Source organism: Anoplolepis gracilipes, chromosome 10, assembly GCF_047496725.1.
Source record: "Anoplolepis gracilipes chromosome 10, ASM4749672v1, whole genome shotgun sequence".
Lineage (NCBI taxonomy): Eukaryota > Metazoa > Arthropoda > Insecta > Hymenoptera > Formicidae > Anoplolepis > Anoplolepis gracilipes.
In genome coordinates this window covers 12,489,956-12,507,730 of record NC_132979.1, presented here as the reverse complement: position 1 = coordinate 12,507,730, position 17,775 = coordinate 12,489,956, and the positions used below count along the sequence as shown (strand labels likewise).

Sequence of the window (17,775 nt, the reverse complement as noted above, 5' to 3'; positions counted from 1 at the left end):
TTTATTAGTATGAATATATAAAAATATATATTTTTTTTGAATATATATATATATATATATATATATATATATATATAGATATATATAACCGTAAGAATTCTTGACTTTTAATTTTTAATTAATACTTGATATAATATAATTGAATAGCTATGATTGTATAATTAATTTTATATTCATTAAGGACAATATTACTTAATTATGATTTTGTATAAGCAAGCATTTGGTAATATGCCGAATTATATATATATATATGTATATAGCGTAGATTTTATAATTGAGCAGTATATTTGTTTTTGAAAATTATTTTTTTTTTTTATTTTTGGCGGGACGCCACACCCCTCGTGTTAGTTTGAGCAGAGCTGAGACTTAGTCGATGAGCTGCTTGAATGTCGCTTGATCCAGATTGTCAAACTGAAATGAATAACTTTTTAAATTAGAATAAAATTTTGGTTATAATTTATAGTAAATGCCTGGTTCTCGTCGCGCCGGTAAACAACATAGACAACTTCGTGCCGCTTTACGCCGACAGAGACAAATTTCGAACAGTGATAACGGTCTCAGCCAAGCAGAAAAAGACAATCCAATTAACGTACCGGACAATCAAAGAATTGTCGTAGAACTTTTCAATCAGCTTCCTGCATCTGACTCAGTTGAAGCTCCCATCTCGCGAAGAACCTTCGAATTTATTGGCTGGCCCGGACCTTTGGTTGAAATCAAGCTGCATCCTGCCTCAACCTCTACCACCGACATCCCTGAGGGAGATCCACAAAGTCCAGAGTACGAGGAAAAGGCCCAGGAAAATCAGCAAAACTAGAGTCAGTAATAAAGGTAAATCACTATTTTAAATACATACACGCACATGCGCATATGATCAAGCAAGAAAATACTACTATTTTTAATAAAAAAAAAAGAAAACGCACTCATATTCCAACAAAATATAATAAAAAAGAAAAGAATTCCGACTTGAACTACTATTTTTAACACATCGTGTTTGACATTTATATGACATCTTACTACTCTAACAATTTCAATTTCGCAAAACAATTATAATTACAATTTAGACATATGCTTCTACGACTAATGCAATAAACTGTTCCACCTTCAAGCTCCGAAATAAAAATCTTTTATACAGTTAACTAGACATACATACAAGATATATATATATATATATATATATATATATATCTCACTCTTTTGAATAACGCACAGTTCAGACTATTGACTTTTAAAATTACAAATTGACTCACATTTTGATACCACTCTCAAGAATTATAAAGTTAAAATACTATACCAAGAAATTTGCAAATTTAGAATAAAATAAAATAATCGATCTAAGAGAATTAACTACTCGTTACACTTAATTTAATAATAATAATAACGGAGCATCCCTTGTTTAATCTCTTCTTCCTATTTTCCATCGGAGACAGTGATTTTGACAACAATAAATTATATCACTGGCCTCCACCACACCATATTCCAGTTGTACATTTCTTTATATGACACCTCACCACACAGTGCTGAATCTGCAAGGAACCATACTCTTATTAACATATATATATATATATCTATATAAGAGCAATAAAATTTTAATGATCTTTTCTTATTACGTGAATAGATGCATCAACGATATTTATGAAAAATAAAATCATAGTGCAACAGTTGACTTTCTCTTAAAGAAAGAGATATCTACATTCAATATAAATCCAAATCATTTAAATTTCTCAATTTAATTTTGTTCTTCATATTAAAGCAGTCATTAATTACTGGGAAATTTGCTCTTACATTATACAAGTCGTAAATTAAACCTTTCAAAATCAGTATATATTTGGAATTGCTCCGACGGTGAATTCTACTATACAACAACAGTAAGTACTTAATCCCCCACCATTACTATCACAAACCACCTTAACCCTTATCTCAATTTTAATATAATTGAAAATTTGTCAAATTAATCACAATCTATTTATGATTTCAAAGTTGAAATTTTCCAATCATAATTATTGCCTCAACTAAAAATCGAATAAATTCAGAACTATTGCAGTTATAATTTTAGAATTTTATTTTCTCTCATCTTTAATTGACGCGAGTGTCATTGTGCGTCACGTTCATTGCATACGCGATAATTGTCATGGTGTCATGGAGTTCCTAGAACTTCCTCAGCCTCTCGTTAGTGCCGAGTGAATTGTATTCTGACCACCAGACTATCAAATATACAATAACGAGATTCAACGCGTTTGCTTAATATTCTTAATCATTTTCAAATACATATGTCATAAATTTAATCTTTTTATTTTCAACTTTCTTAATTTTTCTTGTCAAATAAAATAAAATAAATGAGGCCTCAGACAACTGATTCTGAATTTCAACAAAATCCTTTCGTTGACCCTGAAGTCATATTAGAACCTTTAATCCAATTTATAGAAGAAAATAAAGAAAATATTATTTACAATTTAGACAATATCATAAAAGAGTTTTTAAATCAAGCCTCTATTATCATCATTCCAGATCAGTAAAAAAATCCCCTGATTTATTAGTTCCTAGTACATATTGAAAATGCTCTCGGCGAAGCCCTGGGTATAGCCGACTTAGACAGATTACCCAAAAACTTAAATAGAGAGCAACCCTGTTATTGACACCTAGGTAGACGATAACAGTGGGTCACAGCACGTGACACTCTCGGCGGAGCCCTGGGTGTAGCCGTTTTAGACAGATTACCCAAAAACTAAATAGAGAGCAACTCTGTTATTGACACCTAGGTAGACGATAACAGTGGGTCACAGCACGTGACAGCGTGATTATGAGAAATGCTGGCTGGAGTGAGCCAACTATTGTGGATGGACACTTTAATTTTTGCGTACCGCTCTACATGTTATTGGGATTTTGCGAGGATTACAGACGCATAGTAATTAACGCTCGTCACGAATTAATCTTAATACGATCGCGCAATCACAATTGTCTGCTTAGAGCTTTGACGCTGGAGCCTGTGATCAACATATTCAAGATACAATGGCGAATGCCACATGTGTTGTTGAGTGAAATTAAAAAGCTGTCTATGCTGCGCGCTCTGGAAAGCGGACGCTACCTCAGCATGGGTTTTCGCTCGTGGGATCTGTACGAGTTTCCACTGTTGCAGCGTACAACCAAACATTCGTGGGCCATTAAGACCGCGACTCAGCTGGAGAAACCACGATACGTTATCTTTGCTCTGCAGACAGGCCGGAAGAATGTTATGTCCGAGGATGCGAGTAAATTCGACGATTGTAAATTAACAAACGTGAAACTCTATCTGAACTCGGAATGTTATCCGTACGATGACATGAATCTGGATTTCGATAAAAACAGATGGTCGATTCTGTACGACACGTATGCGCGTTTCTGCAAAAACTATTACGGGTACGAGTACCTCGAACCGAGTCTCACTGTCTCACTGTTTCTACAGTACGGTCCGTTTGTGATCATCGATTGTTCTCGACAAAACGAATCGGTCAAGAGTGCAACCGTGAATGTGCGATTGGAATTTGAGTGTAAGGAGAATGTGGCTAATAATACGACTGCGTACTGTCTCATCATACACGATCGCGTAATCCAGTACAACCCGTTGACCAACGTTGTGCGCAAAATTACCTAAGTGTTTGCGACAATAATTTAGAGAGAGGGAAAGCTGGATATAAATCCGAGTGTTACGAGATGGTTGTCATTCTTCTTAACTGACGAAAAGAGATCTCATCATGTCTGTACCAACGTTTGTCGATCTGCAAGGATTTGTTTCGAATAAATTCATCGCAAAGGAGGTGGCGGTGCTGAGAAGAGAAACTGTTCTCGCACACTACATTTTTCGGAGTCCTATACCATGGTATCTCCTTACAAAATCCGAAAAGTGTCAAGCTTCATGGCGAATCATCATGGACTACAAATGGGAGGATGGAATCGTTGCGTACAGCATGGCGAAACGATTGATTACAACAGCTGTAGTTGAAGAAGAAGATGATAAAATGCAGTGTATCGTATACGTTAAAGGATGCCAGAAACGAGAATGGCTTGCTAATATGCTCGGCGACGATGCGAGAGAAAATTTAATCATTGAGACCTTGAATGCTGATTACGACGATATCGAATCTCTAAATAATCTAGATGTTAAAAATACTATACGATGTGAAAAACATGTTAAGAATTGCGCATTACAAAATGTATTCAAAATATTTAACTGGTGGTCGCAACGCCAGAAAGAATTGCAAGATTTGGAAAAATAAAATATTTAAACACTAATATATTTTATTTCTTATTCCCCCTCCTCATTCCCTCCCTCCCTCCCACCCTCACAAGTCATTTAAGAATTCTTTTTATCCGAGTATCGTCTCTCTCTCCCTTCTAAAAATTTCAGAGCACTAAAGTATTCTAGAATCTCCCACCACATTTACCACTAATCTCCCACTACTTTGAAAAACGGGATGTCACGTATATTTGATTCTTCATATGGTCAGTGTTGCGTTAACCGTTCGTGAAAGTGGTCCACTTTTGAAATCTGGAAATATGTACTACGTCAAAAGAACCAGTGGCGGCCCTAGCAGAAGCGTGAATAATTACGTACCGAATCGTTATGAAACTCCATCGTTTGAGAACAAATGTGACAAGTAAGTTTTTGTTTAACTTCTTTCTATTTTTTCACAAATTGTTTTTAAACTAATTTTTTTATTTTATTTTTCTACAGCATTTCGTTGAAGCGTCGTGCGATTCGTATACTAAGTAGACGATACGCATTGACAACCACGGAATTCAAATTCCTTGAAATTGGTATCAACGTGGGTACACCGAGTTACGTGGAAATTGTCATAGGAGATCATCAAGGAAAGGAACTGGTATTATCTCTCGAAACGTGGAAGGGACTCTACAAGCAACGTCGCAATATTCACGATTTACTGCGAAAGGACTCTAAAGATACCTATAATTTTATAAGCGTTGGACCGCTAACAGTGCGAGTTCATACGATTAACGATACTAAACTTATAAGTCTCGAATCTTTAAACGTACGCATGATGATGATTGAACCGACGTTACACCGTATGTTTGATCTCGATCAATGCATCGATGTAACCTTTGATCGATTGGTTAGAATCACCGAGACAGTCGATACTAAGTTTACACAATTCTCCAATATTGCGTCCACTATAACGGATAATAAAAAAGTGTCAAATGTAATATGCGCCAGCGACGCCTTTAATAAACATTAACTCGTCGATTGCGAACTGGTGGCTTTAGTTTTTAGTCACAATATGTAATAAAAAAAAAAAAAAAAAAAATATATATATAAAAGAGAAGAATAAAGTTTTTTTAAATTTAAATTATGATATAATTTACTCGCACGCATTTCCCATCCGTGCTTCCTCCCACCCGTAAACAGTCCCAGTTCTCATATATAGCTCGTTGCGGGGAATGACGTCATGCTGGGACCGCGAGAGAGTAAGCGCTAGGAAAGAAAGAGATAGCGCGAGGCGAAGGAGAGCGAGAGAGTAAGTGCTAGGAAAGAAAGAGATAGCGCGAGGTGAAGTAGAGCGAGAGAGTAAGTGCTAGGGAAGAAAGAGATAGCGCGAGGCGAAGGAAAGCGAGAACGCAAACAGAAATTTTTTTTCTTTTTTTTTTCTTTTTATAATTTTTTTCTTTTTATAATTTTTTTCTTTTTATTATTTTTTTCTTTTTATTATTTTTTTCTTTTTTTTCTTTTTATATTTTTTTTTATATTAAATATTAAGTTATTATATCTAATTATATTTAGTATATGAAGGAAGAAGGATGGGATAGATGAAGGAAGCGCAAGCAAGCAATTATATGTGTTTAACATAATTTCTTTTTTATTTAAAAAGTGTGTTTATTTACAAAATCTGTGTGTGTGTGTGTGTGTGTGTGTGAATTTAAAAATAAAAAGAAAAAGATATAAAAAAAAATATATAAAAGATTGCACGCCGATGGTCGAGGGGTACGGCACGACGACGACTGCTGCTGCGAGGCACTGGAGGAAATGACCGGGCGGTGGTAGTGGCGTCCAGGCAGGGCTCTTGCATAACAGAAAAAAAAAAATTTATTAATATTTTCATAATTTGAAAAAGAATCTTACACATCAAGAATTACTTACAATTACTGATCAGAATCAGTATCAGAATCTGGATCATTGTCGATGACATGTTGTAGATACAACATGTTATCGATATGTTGACGGATTTCCCGATGGATTTCTTGTAACTGCTCAGGACATGCTTGCCGATTTCCGCTTGGTAAACAGCAATTCTTGCAAGGCTTTCCCCTTAGTCTGTTGTTTTCATTCGTCCATATATAACTTTGTAGTTTAAAGATCACTGTTGAGGAATTTTTTATGTCAAGTTCGCGATTTCGTTGAAACTCCACCACCGGATTTAATAGTTTTTCGGTCACCATTTTTCACAGCACTTAGTCCTAGCAAATGTCTACAAAAGTTTATTGCTGCACACAAAAACGACACACACTACATGCTATTACTTGGCACAGTGAGTGTTCACAATTATTACATGAGTTCCAACCGTGATAAATATATTGTCCAGTTTCATGTTTATACACAATTTTACCTTGTGTATATGAATCTTGAACTTCAATGAAACATCCCGAACAAAATTTTTCACTATTTTCCTCGTCGTTGTCATACTTTTTTTACTTCGTAATAAAATATGATGTTACACATTTCCTGCCGTTCAGTTATAATTCGTAAATCTTCACGCACTAACGGCACTACTTGTTTATTCAAATAGTCTTCCGGATCACTCTCATAATCAGAGTCATTCACTATTTCCACTTCTTCATCGCTGTCGTCGATGATAACCACATCTTCATTGTCTTCATTGTCTTCGATGACAATCACATCTTCTATATTCATTTTAGCACTAAATCGAAAGACACTCGACGACTGTTGAATACGTTTTAACGCGGAGACAGATTCTCAAATTCGAGCAGCCGAATGTTGGCGCTGGTGCGTTGCATTCTTTCCTTAAAAATTATGGAAGATGTTTCGCTCCAGTTTTATGGAAGATTTTCCGCGAAGGTACAAAGCTGCCGAACGTCGGCGCTTAAAATCTCTTTTTCCATAATATTCTAATAGTCATAAAATGATCATAAAAAATTAGAAAAAAAAAGAAAAAAAAACACTTTTATGGTTTCTAAAATGTCCCCCGGCTATAAATAAACTACAAAGATAAACACCTTGCAGTTGCAGTTCTTTCCCTAAAAATTATGGAAGATATTTTGCTCCAGTTTTATGGGAGATTTTCCGCAAGGGTACAAAGCTGCCGAACGTCGGCGCTTAAAATCTCTTTTCCCATAATATTCTAATGGTCATAAAATAATCATAAAAAATTAGAAAAAAAAAGAAAAAAAACACTTTTATGGTTTCTAAAATGTCCCCCGGCTATAAATAAACTACAAAGATAAACACCTTGCAGTTGCAGTTCTTTCCCTAAAATTATGGAAGATATTTTGCTCCAGTTTTACGGGAGATTTTCCGCAAGGGTACAAAGCTGCCGAACGTCGGCGCTTAAAATCTCTTTTTTCATAATATTCTAATGGTCATAAAATGATCATAAAACTAGAAAAAAAAACAGTTTTATGACTTCTAAAATACCCCGGCTATAAAATCATTTGCAAAGATAAACATCTACTTTCAAACGTGTGTAGGACCATTTCCCCCCCCCCTTTCCCTAACAGACCCCTCGCGCCTCTCAGATACCCCCGTCCCCGCACCCCCCTCAGCGCCCCATGGCTTAGAATCCCCACTATAACACTACTGTAATCTTATAATTATTATTCTTATTGTATAGTATATATTCTTTATATATATATTTATTTTATATTTTATTTTTAATCATCATTTATTATTAGTATTACCGGGGTCTTCATAATCATAAATGTTCTGGTGTTGTTGTTCTATTTCGATGATGAATTCAAGATATCGATTGGCACATAGATTGCAATGAACTATAGATCGAATTGTTTCTAGGTAATTTTCACAAATGTAGCATTTACTTCTATTAAATCTTGTGCCGTCTACACAATGGTGTTTCTTGAATTCTTCGTAGTAAGGCTTTACGGATTCCAAAAGCAATGTATCGTAGCATCTAGGGCATAAAATGACATGCATATTATTTATTTTTTTATAAAAGCGTGTTTTAATACATTGTACTATATATAGTCTTTGAAGCGCTTCTGCAGGACGAGATGAGGAGTGTGATTGTGAAAGGGTTGAGGAGTTCTGTGACGAGTAACACATCTTATATTGTTTTATTAGGGTACTAATAGTATCGAAAACCGCTCACGTATAATATGAGTGGATTAGGGATAATGTTAAGGTCGATGTGTCTCTCATCGCAGTTTAACAAAAATTCTAAATATTTCAGAAGGCACTCATCGCATTGATACATAAGTCTGGTTATTGTGATATTGGCGTTGCAACGTGCACAAATGATTTCGCGAAACCGTTCACCAGAAATCATGTGGTGTGACACTATCCATTCGTATTGACTTTGATATTGCGGTTGGAAAAGGCTATAACATTGGGTACAGTATGCGAATCCTGAGGCTATGTGTCGGTACCCAAGAGATTTAGTGCATCGTGTGATTGATAGTAATGAGAATAGGTCGGTATTAGGCTGTAATGCTGTGCTGAATTGTAGCCCTGTAGATTGGCCTTGCGAGTTCATTCTATAAAGAGAAAAAAGGTAGTGCAGAAAGGGAAATTGACCGATTTTTATTTATTCAAAGTATCCATGTATACGAACTAACACAGATTCTTCTGTATCAGTTTGTTCTTCATCTTCTTCTAAATTTGTTCAGTAAGAAAAATATGTATCATGACATAGAGGGCATTCTCTTAATGATCTTAATGTGACTAAAGGTACCTTACATATTTTGCATATTATTGGTTCATAATAACTTGTGATTATAAGATAATGGCATTTAAAATATTTATAAAACCTAACCTAACCATCTATAATATTCAGAAGGTAAAAAGTGGTAGCATTCTGTACAAATCAGATTTCCACGTTTGATATGGGAAAATCCGATAGCTCTAACGCACCATGTAATGTCTAATCGCTGTTGTACTTGTGAGAAAGCAGGTGACGATTTGTATATGGGATTTATTGTTGGTCGTTGGCAATGCCAACACATCTGAAACCAAAAATTTAGACTTAATGTATTTCATCCTGGCTCTATATGAGCGATTTTCAATTTGTCCGCGTGGACAATTTTTGTAGTATTTTTGAATGAAATTTTAATATTGTTTTTTGGTAGTATTTCAAGTATTTCAAAAGGTCCAATATATTGGTCTGAGAATTTACCTTTATTTGGTTCTTTTAATAAAAATACATAATCTCCTTGTTTAAATTCTTGTACATGAGTACGTTTGTCATAATAATATTTGCTTTTGGTTTTAGATTGTATTAAGTTTTGCTTCTTCTTGCGTGTCACGCAATCGATTGAATAGGTTTGTTAAATATTCAGTGTATGTAGGGTCTATATTTTCCTCTATAATAGTATTAGACGAAGGTAATCGCGCTATTTTTCCGAAGATTAGTTCAAAAGGAGAAAATTTTGTGCTTTCGTGTATACTTGTATTATATGAAAACATGGCTAAAGCGATATGATCATCCCAGTTCGAGTCTTTATTAATTTGTGTTTTTAAATATTCCGTTAAAATGTGATGAGATTTTTCTATCGATCCGTTAGACTGGGGGTGATAAGCAGTTGTGTGGTATTGTTTAATTCTGAATTTTTTTGCTAAGTTCTTCATCAAGGCGGTTAGGAAATTGGATCCTTGATCGGTTAGAATGGCTTGGGGAGTTCCATAAATACAAATAAAATTTTTTATAAAGGCGTCTGCTATGGTTAATGACGTGGCTTCTTTTAAAGGTACTGCGACTGAATATTTTGTCAATAAATCTTGTATCGTGAGTATGTAAATATTTCCATTATCGAATATGGGTAATGGACCTACAATGTTCATTGATATTTTGTCGAAAGCTGATCCGGGAGTGTCGGTTATTATCATTGGTTGTTTTGTTTTTATTCTTGTTAATTTTTTTAATTGACAAGTCCGACAATTTCGAATAAAATTTTGAATGTCTTTTTTCATCGTATTCCAATAATAATAAGATCTTAATCTGTTATAGGTTTTAGTTATTCCTTTGTGGCCGCCAATTGTTGAGTCATGATATTCACGGATAAGGGAAGATCTTACCTCTATATTTGGCGTTTGAATAATATCTTTACATATAGTTATGCAAATATTTATGTCATTCATATGTTTGATTAATTGTGATTCTACATAAGCCCATGGGACAGTGTCAAAAAAATTAGTTTTCTTTATTGAAATGGATTCTAATTGCAATTCTTGTACGACATCCAGCAATGATTTGATACAGTTTTTTATATTATCCGGTTCTATTAAAGTGCGGTGGTTAGGTTTTAGGGATATTAGAGTTTTTGAACGTATTGTATTTATTTTTGCCCTTTTATAAGTTATATCCTTATACACGGATAACAGGTTGGCTTCCTGTAGTTCCTTTTGTAGCTCCGTTATCGAAAGGTTCAACATTTAATGTTATAAAAATTATATAGTTATCATTATGTTTTAGCAATCTATCTCGGCTTATTCGGGCTTTGACTTTATGCTTGGTAGGTACTTCCACGTAGGGTACATTGTCAGCGGGTATTAATTCATCATCACTTTCTTCGCTACTTGTTTCCAGGTCTTCATTACTAATTATACTTTCGTTTTCGTCACTATTATATTCTTCAACAGTTAGTGGTTCCGTTACAGGTGTATCTACATGTGTTAACAAGGAGGTATCTTCGTTTATTTCCTTTTCGGTCACAGGTGAAGGATTATGGGGGTTAATTTCTACATTGGTTTGAATCAGGGGTTGACGGGCTGAGAATAAAGATTCATCAGAATCGAAATCAAGGTCTGGAGGAAGAGGATGAGTTTTCTTAAAAGGTAAGATTTTAACGGTTGGGTTTTTAGATAGTGCATCGGCATTATTATTTAGTGTTCCCTTTTTATATTGTATATTGTAATCATATTCAGCTAATTTGATTCTCCATTTTAAAAGTCTCGAAGAAGGATCTTTAATAGAATGTAGCCATACTAGGTTTATGGTCTGTCACGATAATAAATTTAGTACCGTATAAATAAGATCTAAAATGGTTTGTACAGTATACCATTGCTAAACATTCTTTTTCGATAGTTGAATAATTTTGTTCTGCTTTATTAAGTACTCTTGATGTATATGCGATGGGAAGATCTTTTCCGATTGGTCCCTGACTTAATACTCCGCCGATTGCATATCCGGATGCATCGGTAGTTAAATTAAAGGGTTTGCTAAAATCGGGATATTGTAATATTGGTTTGGTACATAATTGTTCTTTGAGATTATTAAAAGCGTATTCTTGATCTTTTTGCCATTTGAAACAGTTATTTTTCTTAAGTAAATCAGTTAAAGGTTTAGCAATTTTTGAGAAATTCGGGATAAATCGCCGATAGTATCCAACTAATCCTAGAAATTGTTTTATGCTTTTTGGGAGGATTTTTGGGAGGAGGAAAATCATGGACAGCGGTAACTTTGGTAGGGTCTGGTCGTACGCCGTCGGATCCGATAATATGACCGAGGTAAGCTACTTCTCGTCGCAAAAATTCACAATAATCGGGTTGTAATTTTAAATTAGCTTCGCGTAATCTTTTCATTAGTTTGTTAAATTTCACTTCATGTTCTTTTAAAGATCGTGCATAAATGACTATATCATCCATGTAAACAAAAAGTTCATTACCTTGTAACCCAGATAGGACATTATCCATTAATCTTTGAAATGTTGCAGGGGCATTTTTCAGTCCAAAAGGCATTCGTTTAAATTGATAATGGCCTTAAGAGGTGGAGAATGCTGTTTTAGGAGCGTCATTTGGATTCATGGGTATCTGGTGGAATCCTGAAGCGAGGTCAAGAACGGAAAAATATTTAGCGCTTCCTAGTTGATCAAGTATGTCGGTTATATTAGGAAGAGGGTAAGCGTCTCCTATTGTTTTTTCATTTATAGAGTGCGGTAATCAATAACCATTCTCCATTTTTTATTTCCAGATGAGTCGGGTTTCTTAGGAATTATCCATACTGGTGAATTAAGGTGAGAGTGAACATTCTATCATGTCGTCTCTCAGTAATTTAGTAACTTGTTTATCTATTTCTTCTTTGTGCATGGGAGGAAACCGGTATTGCTTGGTGTGGATTGGAAAGTCGTCTGTAGTGTAAATGGAGTGGTGAGTCACGTGTGTGGTTCCTAGCTTATCGTCGGGTAAGTGGAATCTGTCCAGATTATTGGAGATTAATGTTTTAAGATTAGTCTTTTCTTCCTTATTTAAGTGTTCCAATCTTAGGAGTTGTAGGGTAAGTTCCTAATGTTTTTATGGGTTTGGATGCTATTCCTTGCAATAATTGGATATTTTCTTTATCCGAAAAAATGTGAGAATTAATATATTGTTTTTTAATTAAATTCAGATCAGAGCCTGAGTCTATCATAAAAGTGCATATTTCCTTTAAATCGAGAGATGACAAGGTGACGGTAGGGGCGCAGGTGCTTCCTGCAAAACGATGCTTATTTACTTTTGTGTTTCCAGATTTTGACTGTCCAGCTCTGCAAATCGTACGACTCGAGAGGGGAGTGGGCGTTCCTGTTGAGCAGCGTCCCGGCGAACACCTCCTTGGACCGGAGCGCTCTGACCGTTTCCCTGGTTATCAAGGGGTTGACTAGAAGAACTCGTCCCTTCTGTAAGTGAATTCTTATACGCTAATTTTCGACATTCAGTAATTAAGTGTCCGGGGGATTTACAATAAAGACATATTTTTTCGGTAGGGTAGTTCGGACCAGGTTGTCCAGGAATTAAGGGTTTAATAAAAGGGGCATTATTATTACGCGTATCATATACTCTGGGTGTAGTAATGGGAGTAGCCGTTAGGCTGCGTGATGGACTCTGGAGAATGCGGGGCGTATAAGTAGGGTCTGCGCGAGGAATTAATGTGGATCGTGTGGGAAATGCAGCTCTTTTGCGATAATTTTCGGTTTCTAAAGTCTTACTTAGTTGAATGGCTCCAACGATTGCATCTTCAAGGCAATAATATTCTTCTAGCTTGCCACGAATCAATAATTCCGGTGGAAGGCCGTTAATAAAATTTTTTAAAGCTCTTGTTTTAATATTATAGCGAAGTTGTTCGCTCAAATTACCGTGAATCGTCAGTTCTCCATCTATAATGGCGGATCTTAATTCTTTAACTCTCTCTATATAATCAAAAATATTTTCATTCGGTTTCATGTAAACATTAGCGAGTTCCCCGCGATATTGGTCAACCGATTTGTTAGAACCGAATACTCTTTTTAATCGATTAGTTAGATCCGTCAAATTATGATATTCTATTCCTTCTATTGCTGCGTACGCATGTCCTTGTAGTTTGTTTACTATTAGTGGTAATAAAAATTTCTCTTGCCAGGAAGGCATCAAATTTAATGCTCGTTCGCATGTTTTACAGAACTGAAATACATCTTATGGCCATCATATATGGGAATGGACTCAATGATGTCCTTAATACGAATGGGAGAGACTAATTGGATATGATCCATATTCAGAGGGGCATTTCTTGAAACGGATGAAGGAGGAAGATTGCCATTGTTAACTGGAGGTTTCGGGATTGCATTATCAGGTAAAGTATTATTATTATCTTGTTGAGGCAAACTTCTTATGTAATCTTGTACATGTAGATTAGACAAGCCTTGTTGTCGCATTTCGGATACCTTTTGTTCTAGATTGTTTAATTGATTTGGTAAGGTTTTTAAAGAGAAAACTTCTTGTCTTAATAAGCTTAATATTGAAGTAAGACTGTTTATGTCAACAGCAGCGTTTTGTTCAGCGTTAAATTTTTCTCTCAAAGATTCAAATTCTTTCTGTTGCGTATTTAAAGCAGTTTGTTGTTCCCGTACGAGTTTTTCTTTATTCCGTAATTGTTGCATCATAACCTTAATTTCGGCTTGTTGTTTTTGTAAAGGAGTAATGATAGTAGTATCACTATCACTATGTTCAGAGGCAGTTCTGGAGAATTGAGATCGAGTATTCATGATTCAAAATTATCGTTATAGGTCAAGTCTTTTAGGCGAGAATTTCTTACTAGAATGGTTTATTCTTTCAGAAATCCAATATAGTCATCCCACCGCTGCCACCAATTTTTGTCTCGTGCTCGCACGTCTCGCGATCCACTGTTATCGTCCACCTCAGTGTCAATACCAGGGTTGCTCTCTATTTAGTTTTTTAGGGCAACCTGTTTAAACCGGCTATACCCAGGGAGTCGCCGAGAGCTAAGTCTTGATCCTTTTGATAATCAGGAGATTTTCTTTATTGATCGGAAACCACTACAATTGAGGCTTGGTTCATAAGCTCAATAATAATATCGTCTAAATTATAAATAATGTTTTCTTTATTTTCTTCTAAAAATTGTATTAATATTTCTAGTATAGTGTCTTGGGAAGTATTCTGTTGTATTTTAGCGTCGGTTATATGTGGTTTCATTAATTATTAATTTATTTGAGGCTAATATAGAGATAGAGATAAAAATTTGAAAAATAATTAAAATTTTTTTTTTGTAGTTATAAAGGAGTCTAATTTAGATGAGAAAAATAGGATATTGTTTATATAAATTATTGTTAATTAACAAATGGATTGTTTATAAGTATATGTGTATGGAGGGTTTTAACAATTACCCTAATGTGCAAATGTATTTTAAAATTATTATCTTAACATGTCACTTGATTGTTTATTTATAAACAAATTGACTCGGTTTTATTATAGATTGAGAAGAAGGGGATGAAAACTTTCTTAATATAATTTGTTAATTACTTGATATGAATTAATATATAATTTTGAACAAGTTATACTCATATAGTAATGAGTATGAGAAAGAATTGATTATTTTTAATTATGTAGGGGATTTTGTGACTCATGAATACTTTGAATGGATTTTCTTATTTCATAATAAAATGATAATAATATGCTGAATAATAATAATGTGTTAAATAAAGTATGTTTTAATTTTTGTTTTTTTTTTTCAAGGGAAGATGGTGTAGAAATAAATGAATTCACACTGGAATATGGTTAATTAGAGGCCGGTGCTATTATTTATTTAAAAAGTCACCGTCTCTGATGGAGAAGGAAAATGGTAGTTATAAGAAGGATGCTCCTTATGACATTATTTATTAAGATAAGTATCGCGAATCTTCCTTTCATTTATATATATTTCTATTTTTTTTCTTTTATTATAATTAGAAAGACTAATAATTAATAATTTAATATTAATCTATAAATAAAGAAAAAGTTTATTGTTTTCACAAATACTTATACGTATGCTTAAAAAGATTCTTATTAATACTTTATTTGTCTTAAAAACCTTATTATGAAGATTTATTGTTATGGTTAATTATTTAGTGAAATATGTGTATATATGTATACGTTGCTTCAAATTTTTTTTTTATTTCTTCGCGAGTTATATCTAGGAGCTAAGGGTGGAACAGTTTATTACATGAACAATAATATATATACGTGTACTTATAATTGTATTGCTATTACTATGTTTTATTTATTATATTATATTATATATATATATAATGAAAATTTTAAGTATTCTATATTTGGAATAATATTATTAAATGATAGAGAAAATGCTTTAATATAGTGAAAGCAATTGCAAATAAAAAAATTTACTTATATTTTTATTTTTTTTTTTTATAATTTTAATGATATAAAGATAAAGTAGTAATATGATTACTAACGTGCAATTAAAATGGTGTTGAATTAAAATAGTATTAAACAAAAAAAAATATATGTGTGTGTGACTTACTTTAATAATATTTTATTGTTGTGAATTTTCCTGTGTCTTCTCGCGTGCTGTTTTTCGTGGATCAGATTCAGGGATGTCTGCGACAGAGATCTCAGGAAGAAATAGTTCTATCTGCGCCAATGGTCCAGGCCATCCAATGAACTCGAAAGTTCTTCGGGTGCTGGAGATGTCAACTGGCTCTAAGGCCTGCGGCCACTTGAAGAGTTCAACAACGATTCTTTGATTATTTGGTATGTCTATAATAAGTTCTTCACTATTTCCAGTTATTTGATCAGAAGCATTAATTTGATTTTGAAGTTGCCGTTGTTGGCGTAAAGCGGCGCGTAACTGTTTGTACTTTTTACCGGCGCGGCGAGTACCAGGCATCTACTATAAATTATCGTAAATTATTTTTATTCTGCTAAATTAACTTTTGTTAATAATCTGGATTAAACGACGCCCAGACAGCTCATCGACTAAGTCTCAGCTCTGCCTGAACTGTAACGAGGGGCACGTCACTTTGCTCTTTCCCAGGCTCGAGACTCGCTATCGCTTTATCCAGATAGAGTAAATGATAAGATTCTAATGACTTTGATATTTAGTTAATATTGTAGTAATAATTTGTATAATATCTAATTGTTTATAGTAAATGTTGGCTCTGGAATGTAGGAACACTGGATTTAACAATTCACTTAAAGTAATGCAAGAATAAGCTGGTATATTTCAAATATCAAAATAATTTTACAAAGTTGCAAGTATATAAGTTGCTATGATAATGTTATTAATTAAAACGAGAGGTACATCCGCACTGTACCGTGATTAAAGATATCAATGGTAATATAGTATTAAATCTAAATTAATTTAAAATGAGTCGCGGAGTAGAAAAATCTTAAGATATAAAAAGACTCTACCTTGACGACACAAAGTAGTAGTCAGAAAAACTAAGTTGAATTATATTTTAGGACGCAGCGAACAAAGACTCAGAGATTCTATCACTTAAGATGACTTCTTCACGTCTACTGTTTAACTTATGATGAACGACTTATTAAGATGATGAGTGGTTAGCGACTTTTAGGTTAAAGGTAGGAAGACGACTGTCACACTTCGGATGTTATAATGCGACTTTTAGGTTGAAGGTAGAAAGACGACTGTCACGCTTTGGATGTTATAATGCGACTTTTAGGTTGAAGGTAGGAAGACGACTGACTCCGTCCGCAAACTCGACTGACGTTCTGCGCTCCGTCCCCACTTTCGGGTCACCTCCCTCTAGACGTCCGGTGAATCCAAGGCTTCCCGGGTTGGCTATGTCATCCGGTGGAGATGGATTTTTGATCTTGGTGAGGGAACTTTCCGTCTTCGAAGACGTCAGAAACGGTGAGCTCTTCTTAATCTCAATTTGATATTCAACGTGAATATCAAAAGGCACATTGTTATAATATTTAGTTTCATCGAGTCGCTGCGTCGAGAGATATGAATAATATTCACTAGTCTCTTCGTCAATAGATAGAAGTAATATTCGATTTCACTAATCTCTGCGTTGATAGATAGTATTTAGTCTCGCTGAGTCTTTGTGTCAATAGATAAGTATAATATTCGATTTCATCGGGTCTCTGCGTCAAGAAATAAGAATAATATTCGATTTCACTGAGTCTTTCTCGCCGTCGCTTATTGTGTCATTATGCGAATGAAAGGTTCTTTGTATTATAAAATGATTTCGCACTCTTATATTATAATTCTTTTTACAGCAAGAGAGACTTATTAATTCAAGTATAGCAAGAGTTAATATTCCTTTTCGAAATTATTATGTCTCATCATTAATATTCCTTTTCTTTTCACTTATTAATTTATGCTTTTA

The 17,775-nt window shown here is 34.3% G+C and overlaps 1 long non-coding RNA gene across 1 annotated transcript; it reads right to left on the bottom strand.

Annotated features, from left to right (window-relative positions):
- Window positions 1–1,387: 1,387 nt before the first annotated feature.
- LOC140670463 (uncharacterized) lies at window positions 1,388–17,104 on the bottom strand. The gene is made up of 3 exons (XR_012047566.1): window positions 16,832–17,104; window positions 15,942–16,310; window positions 1,388–1,523 (listed from the first exon to the last, which is right to left on the bottom strand). It is a non-coding gene; the product is annotated as an uncharacterized lncRNA (long non-coding RNA).
- Between the last annotated feature and the right edge of the window lie 671 nt (window positions 17,105–17,775).